The sequence below is a fragment of the Jaculus jaculus genome, chromosome 2 (genome assembly GCF_020740685.1).
Source record: "Jaculus jaculus isolate mJacJac1 chromosome 2, mJacJac1.mat.Y.cur, whole genome shotgun sequence".
Lineage (NCBI taxonomy): Eukaryota > Metazoa > Chordata > Mammalia > Rodentia > Dipodidae > Jaculus > Jaculus jaculus.
In genome coordinates, this window is record NC_059103.1 from 136,542,940 (window position 1) to 136,550,573 (window position 7,634).

Genomic DNA, 7,634 nt, shown 5'->3' on the forward strand with positions numbered 1-7,634 from the left:
TTCTACTCTGTTTCTCTTAAAATAAATTTGCTCACAGACTCTCACTGCAGAGCCTGCCCACTTTTCTGAGCTCTAACTAAAAAAGTGTCAGGCACTGCCAGGCACAGGCTGGAGCCTTCAGAAGACAGGGCCTGGGTTGCCAGGCAAGACTAAGGACCCCTGGGCTACAGGAGGCCACTCCCTCTCCAAGCCCGACCTGAACTTAGGCTTTGCCCTGTGACCTTTGGCCAGGTGCTAGGAAACTCCTTATCAGCCAGCAGCCTTCACACAGCCCATTCCCCTGGGACCCTCTTCCTGCCACTAAGTAGATCACCCGACTCTCTCCCAACATGCAATGTCCTCAGCGATGAGTTGGCAACCTTTGAACCCACGAATCCCCTTAGGACCCTCTTACCGCTCTCAACTGCTTATAAACCCATTTTCCTATTGAATAAACAGAAGTACTCTCTGAGGTCGTCTCCCAGGTATACATTCTGTTGGGCTCAGGGCCGCTCAAGACCCTGCTCTCCACCGTTGCCTGGACTCCTTTGGGGAACCATGGCCCAGAGGATCCAGGGACCCAGAAATCCTAAGCACGCTTAACACTTTGGGGCTTTTTTGCTTTTATATTCCCAGCTCCAAGTTGCTGGTCTGGCAACCTCCCCTCTCTCTTTTAGAAAACCCTCCCACTTTCTAAGGAGTCTTTTTCTTTATTTTCATGAAAAGTCAACTTTTGCTCCTCACTTCCTTGTCCGCTTTCTTTGGTTGCAACTTGAACTTAAGAGCCTTAACCACTAGAGTCCAGCCCATCTGGGCCACTGTAGGCCCCATCTCTCTCAAAAGCCCTAACATGAAGGGGATGAATAACTCATTATAATACTGAATTATTTGGGTTTGACATGCTCATGAGATGTACCATGCATGAAGTTTCATGTAGAACTAATTGTTATAAAACAAGTAAGAAACCCTATGCTGTGAAAATGACCCCCAAATGCACCAGTCCTTGGTACAGTGTCATCATTTGAGTCACTGAACTTTCTCCCTGCTGCTGCCTGCTTCCTCACTTGGAGGTGTATCTTTCTGCTCAACTGTCCCTTCTTCTGCCACTATCCATATACCTCTGTCTAATTCCTTATTCTGGGACACCAGATCGGGTATCCCTCTGGAGGTGCCCACCAAAGCCCAATATCAGTATTTAGAGACTTTTCAAAGAAGAGAATTGTGACCCAAGTATTCTATTCCTGGCCAAAATGTCATTTATATGGAAATTGAAGGGACTTCTCATTGGTGAGTCCCCTCCCACTAGACTTCTCTAGTTGCCTGTGTCTGGATGAGTACTAAATCTTTGAGTCTGTGTAGTCATGTCTCTGGTACACTGTGTCTTCACATGGATACTTCAAACAAAGGGACCAACAGGGTCAGAAGCGAAGTGAGCCAAACCACAAAAGAGGGTCAAAGAAGAGGATTTTTTGTTTGTTTGCTTTCTCAAGGAAGGGTCTCACTCTAGTTCAGGCTGACCTGGAACTCACTCAGTAGTCCCAGGATGGCCTTGAACTCACAGTGATCTTCCTACCTCTGCCTCCTGAGATTTGGGATTAAAGGCATGCAGCACCACATCTGGCTAATAAAGAAAAGGATTTTCAAGATAAAAGAATTTGCCAGGCGTGGTGGTGCACACCTTTAATCCCAGCACTTGGGAGTCAGAGGTAGGAGGATTGTCATGAGTTTGAAGCCACTGTGAGACTACAGAGTAAATTCCAGGTCAGCCTGGGCTAGAGTGAGACCATACCTTGAAAAAACAAAAAACAAAAATTGTTAATGTGTATCACCCATGTGATTTTTTCCTCAGGAAATCACTGAAGATAAAACATATTAATATGAATATCTGAGGTGTCTTTGAGAGCACTGAGCCTTAACTCAGCTCTTGAGCAGGCAACTACTCAGGAGCTAAGGCTCTGGAAGATCACAGTTACACAACGTTTACACTGAGTTGGTGGCATTTTTGGGTTCTTGTATTATGAATTCCATGAATAAAATCTACAGACCAGAGGATAATATTTAGAAAGATTTTATTAAATTTATAGCTTAGGAGAGAGAGAGCTTAGAGAGATAGAGATAGAACTTAGAGCTAAAGGAAAGAGGGAAAATCCAAGGTCCCTGCCCATCTGGGCAAGAGCAGGGATTCCAGAAAATGGAAACACCTAACCAGAGACCCAGCTTGTCTTTTACGAAAACCCCCTGGATGTCCTAAAGTCAGGAGTCTGGTGTCAGGTATTCTGGGAAAGGGCAATCTTCACAGAAATCTTAATCTTCCAGGAAAGGCCTTCTCAAAAAGAGGGTGAAAGGATGCCCCTAAGGGACAGAGATTTTAAAAAAATAAATAAATTAAAAAAAATAATAAAACGGCCAGACCCTTCTGACATTTCTGACCTGTAGCAAAGTGGAATAATCTAGATTCTTCCTCTATAGACTCAAAGATATTCCTCAGTTTTACTTTTGGAGCCCTGGCATCACTAAACTGTTTCAATATCACTCCAAAAAATAAGTCTAAATAAAATTAAGTTAATAAATTAATAAAATAAAATTTTTAAAGTCTAAATAAATTAATTGTAGGGTAATAGGAAGTATAGAAGAAATAATAGAGATCCATCAGTCTAATAAAACATACTTATAAATAAATCCATGATAATAGAGATGCAGAATTTTTGAAGTCAACATAAGAGGTCAAACTAGAGATGGGCAAATTTCAATGTAAAACAAATAATGTAAGAGATCAAGTCAACAGATCCCCACCAAGAATGCCTAGTCTCTTAATAGAAGACTCCAGTGAAAACACAAAGGATACTCCACATACAATCCCACAGTGAAGATATGCTAAACATAATAAACAAAATTAATGGGACCATGAACAAACAGATGACAAAACTGGAAGAAAATCATCAAAGAACCAACAATCACATAAATGAAATGCAAGATATACATCAACAATAGCACATAGCTCTCATTTTTCATCTCAACATAATAGAAAAAATCAGAGAGATCATAATATATAGATAAACAATTTGAAAGTGAGTCAACAACTAGGTGACCTTAACAACCAGTGGATCAAACTTATTAAGAAAACGATCAAATGCAGGCATGAATTCTAAGAAACAACAAAAAAGTGAAACCAGGACCTGAAAATGGAACTAAATATAAGAATACAAATGATGCATAAAAACACAACAGAGAACAAAAATCAAATAACCCTCTTAAAAGCCTCCTGAGAGAGCCATGCATCATGGTGCACACCTTTAATCCCCTCAATCAGGTGGGAGAGATAGGAAGATCATTGTGAGTTTGAGGCAAGCCTGAGATTGCATAGTAAGTTTCAGGCCAGCCTGGGCTAGAGTGGACCCTACCTCAAAAAAAAAAAAAAAAAAAAAAAAAAAAACTGCCTATATATATTGCCTCCCTGGAAAGTCTCACAGAGTAGATCATGTTGAGGACAAAACTTCAGAACTTGAGGATAACACAGAGGAATTTGATTCAGAGTCCAAAAACTGTGATAAGTTAAAAAAAAAATATCATGTGATCATAATATGAGTGAATTATGGGATACAGTACAAAGACAAAATGGATAATGGGCATACAAGAAGGAGAAGAAATAGAGGCCAAAAGCATAAAGAACATCTTCAACAAAATTATTGAAAAATTTCCCACCCTCACAAAAGAGAAACCCATCCAAATACAAGAAGGTTCATAGAACACCAAAGAGACAGGACCAAAGAAGAAATTCTCCATATCACACTAGAGTTAAAACTCTAGACAATGCACTGAAGCAGACCAAAAATGAACCCAACATGGCTCAGGGAAATCTTGCGGAAGAGGGGGTGGAAAGAATGTCAGAGTCACATGTTGGGTCATGATTTGCAGAGACATTTATCATACCAATAACTGGGGGCTAACTCCACAATGTACGACCCATTTTCATAAACAAGGAGGGTCTAATGGGAGGGGGTATATCACAGATGAGCCTAAATAATGGTACCAAACTGCCTGTATTTACTGAAAAGAAAACTAATAAATTAAATTTAAAAAAAAAGAATGCCAACATCAAAAAAAAAAAAAAAAAAACTCTAGACAATTGCGGGGCTCCTTCCCGCACAGGTAGTGCCGAGGGAAGGACCAGGCCTGCTGGTTCCTCCCTAGGGGTTGAGGGGATGGTGAGCGTCGGACGAGTCAGAAACCTCTCCTGGCCACCGGAGAAAAACCACACTGAGTCGGGAGTCTTTGCAACGCAGGAACAACTCGCTTTATTACTCTGAGCAGTTGCCTATATCATATTGGGGATGAAGGCGGGGATTTTAGGGTGGGAGAAGAGGTAAGGGCCAATAGTAAACTTTAACTATTGAAATGGTAATTACAATTACCACGAGGAAGTAGCAGGCCAGAAGCCCTTAGGCATCCTGCTGAGTCCTAGCTGGCCAGAGACAGGTCGCCAAACTTTAGCTAGGCTCAGGAAGTTCCACTAGGCCTCACGCCTAGGCCTTTCAGGGCCCAACATCTCCCCCTTTTGTTTTTGTAAGAGCATTGGTCACCATGGCCCCTGTCTTAGGTTGTCCCCCTCTGGGGATCTTACCCGTCATTGAGTACCAGGTGTTTAGCTCACTGAGCCACTCCACGGCCTGTCTTAGGTTGTCCCCCCCGGGGGATCTTACCCGCCGTTGGTCACATGGAGGGCAGGGGAGGTGGCAGTGGGTCATCTTAGGAACTTAATTTCTGAGTTGTCAGCCTGTGATATCTCGACCTGATGAGGTTTTATTACTTCTAGCCGCTGGTGAATAAATTGTGTAATTTTGTTAATTACACAAGGCCCAACAGTGAGGATAAGGAGGAGGGGAAGGAGAAGAAGGAGAAGGAGAAGAAGGAGAAGAAGAAGGAGGAGAAGGATTGGGAGGGGTTCAGGTAGAGGGAGGATGTAAGGTAAGATGTCATGTAAGCCCGTCTGTAGCAGGTTGTCTTGGGGGTCCCGTCGCCTCCTCTCCAAGTCTTCCTGGAGCCTCTTAATCTTGTCCTGGACAATTCCCGATTTACTGGCATAAAAGCAGCATTTTTCCTGTAAAAACAAACATATGCCTCTCTTTTCGGCTGTTAGTAGGTCTAGTCCTCTCCTGTTTTGTAGGACTACCTTAGCCAAGGAATCTAGCTTCCAGGAATGATATCTACATCTGGGATTAAGGTGGCTGGGGCACAAGGGCCCATCCAATTGTTGGGCAGAAAGTTACAGGCCATTTTGCCTCCGCAAACATAAGCCATTCCAGAAGGCGGGCAGCGTTGAGCACTGGGCTCAGTTTTGTTAAAATTACAGAAGGAAATATGAATGTATCTCACATCTATGCTGGAATTATTAGGAGAAGGAAGGGCCCAAATGCCCAGAGGAAACATTGGGAAAAGCTGGACGGGGATGGGGAAGGTAGCTGAGCAGCTTTTTAAGGTTGTATGGACAACTGTACTGCAAGCAGCCAGAGAGGCCCAGATTGGAGGCAAAGCCAGCAATCCTCCACAAGGGAGGGAGTTATTTAATTTAGCAGGGTAAAGGACCATTTTAGGAACAGTCCTCAGGGGTGGGACACTCCTTAGAAAAGTGATTGTCAGTGTCCCCTTGTTCAGACAAATATTTTAGGTCCCTTGCTGGTATCCAAATGGGTCTTTTTTCATCTTGAGGGAAGACACATCCAAACCCTCTCCCTGCTGTGAGGAGTGGGTCAGGCCCTCTCCAGGCCCCAGTCAATGGGTCCTTCCATCTTACCCAGATAGAACTGTAGGTAACAGATGAGGACCAATGTTTTTGTAAAGGGGATAATTGTTTATTTTCTTTAGAAAAGTTTAAAATGTTTAGGGTAAATAATGCCTTTTTTAGTTGGTCATGTGGGGGTAAGGACTCCCCCTTTTGTTTTTGTAATTGAGACTTGAGAGTTTGATTATATCTTTCAACTATAGCTTGGCCCTGGGGGTTGTATGGGATGCCTGTGGAATGTGAAATTTTCCAGGTCTGGAGAAAATCTATAAAGGCCTTGCTTATGAAGCAGGGGCCATTATCTGTTTTTATTTGATCAGGTAGCCCAAGAGTGGCAAAACATCGAAGCATATGACTAATGGCATGTTTAGATTTTTCCCCGGCATGTGCTGATGCCCAGCAGGCGCGGGAGAAGGTATCGACTAAAAGAAAGATATATTTAAGCTTTCCAAATGGCGAATAGTGTGTGACATCAATTTGCCAAAGATGATTAGGGCGGAGCCCTCGAGGATTGCTTCCTGTATTTTGAAGGGGGGGTACTTGGAGGAAAGGCTGACAGGACTTACAAGTCCGGACAATTTTTTTAAGGTTTTTGACTGGTACCTGTGGAAACCTGTGCTTAAGACCTCTCCAGTTGACATGGGTCAATAAGTGGAAGCGTGTAGCTTCTGTAATAGTATTACATTGAGGCATAGAAGCCATTTTATCAGCCAAATTGTTTCCTTGAGAGAGAAATCCCGGTAAGTTTTGATGACCCCTGAGATGTTGAAGAAAAATGGGATTGATTCTTTGTTTGAGTAGAGAACGAGCTTGAATCATCAAAGGAGATATAGGGTTGGAGTCCAATCTAATATGGGCCTCAACCAGGTTGGGTAATAAACTAACAACATAAAGCCTGTCAGAAAATAAGTTAAATGGCTCTTGAATAGTGTCTAAAGCTAGAACGACAGTAAATAGTTCTTTGAATTGTGCTGACCCCTCAACCTCATGGGAGAGTGACTTTATGGGGATAGGCTCTTTTTTCTGTTTTAAAGGAGGGTAAATGACTAGGGAAGCCCCCAGGTGCCCTCCATCGGTAAACACGGTAAGAAAGTCAGGGTTAGGTTGAGACAGAAAAAGCCTGGGGGGCTTCCATTCTAACCTGGAGAAAGAACTCATCCATTTGTGGGGGCCATAATGGCAATCAATTTTACCTAGAAACCCCTCGAGAGCCATAGCAACTCTGTTATTATTTCTCTGAAGCCAGGTGAAATCAGTTATCTTAAAGGGAGTGACAATAAGGTGAGGTTCTGTGCCAAACAACCGGACAGAGGTGTCTCTGCCCTTGATAATGCAATCAGCAACCTGGTTGGTTATAGAATAAACTCTGGGGATCCCACCGATTGAGAGGTGGATCCATTGGATGGGCTCACCTTCCTGGGCCAACAGGGAAGTACATAATGTTTCCCCAGAGAAAATGTAGAGGGAGATGGGCAAATTAGGATTGAACCTCTTTAAGGTTGCAGTATTTATAGCCTGTTGTACCTTATAAAAAATTTCTTGATGACAAGGGGACAAAATTACCTGAGAGGAGAAGTTAAGATCCTTTAGGAGGTCAAACAAAGGGGACAGCTCTTCAGTAGTTATGGGTATCCAAGGCCTCATCCAGTTAATTTCTCCCAAGAGCTTCTGGAGTTGAGGCAAGGTGTAAGAATCCTGAATATAAAGTTGTGGTTTAACAGGTGAAACTGTATCTAGAGTAAGGGTCAAGCCCAAGATCTTAAAGGGAGGCACAGTTTGAACTTTTTCAGGAGCTACTTTAAAGCCGTTAGTAGGAAGGATAGTTAGACATTGATGGGTAAGGTCCTGGAGTGTGGAGGAATCTAGGCACCCAAGA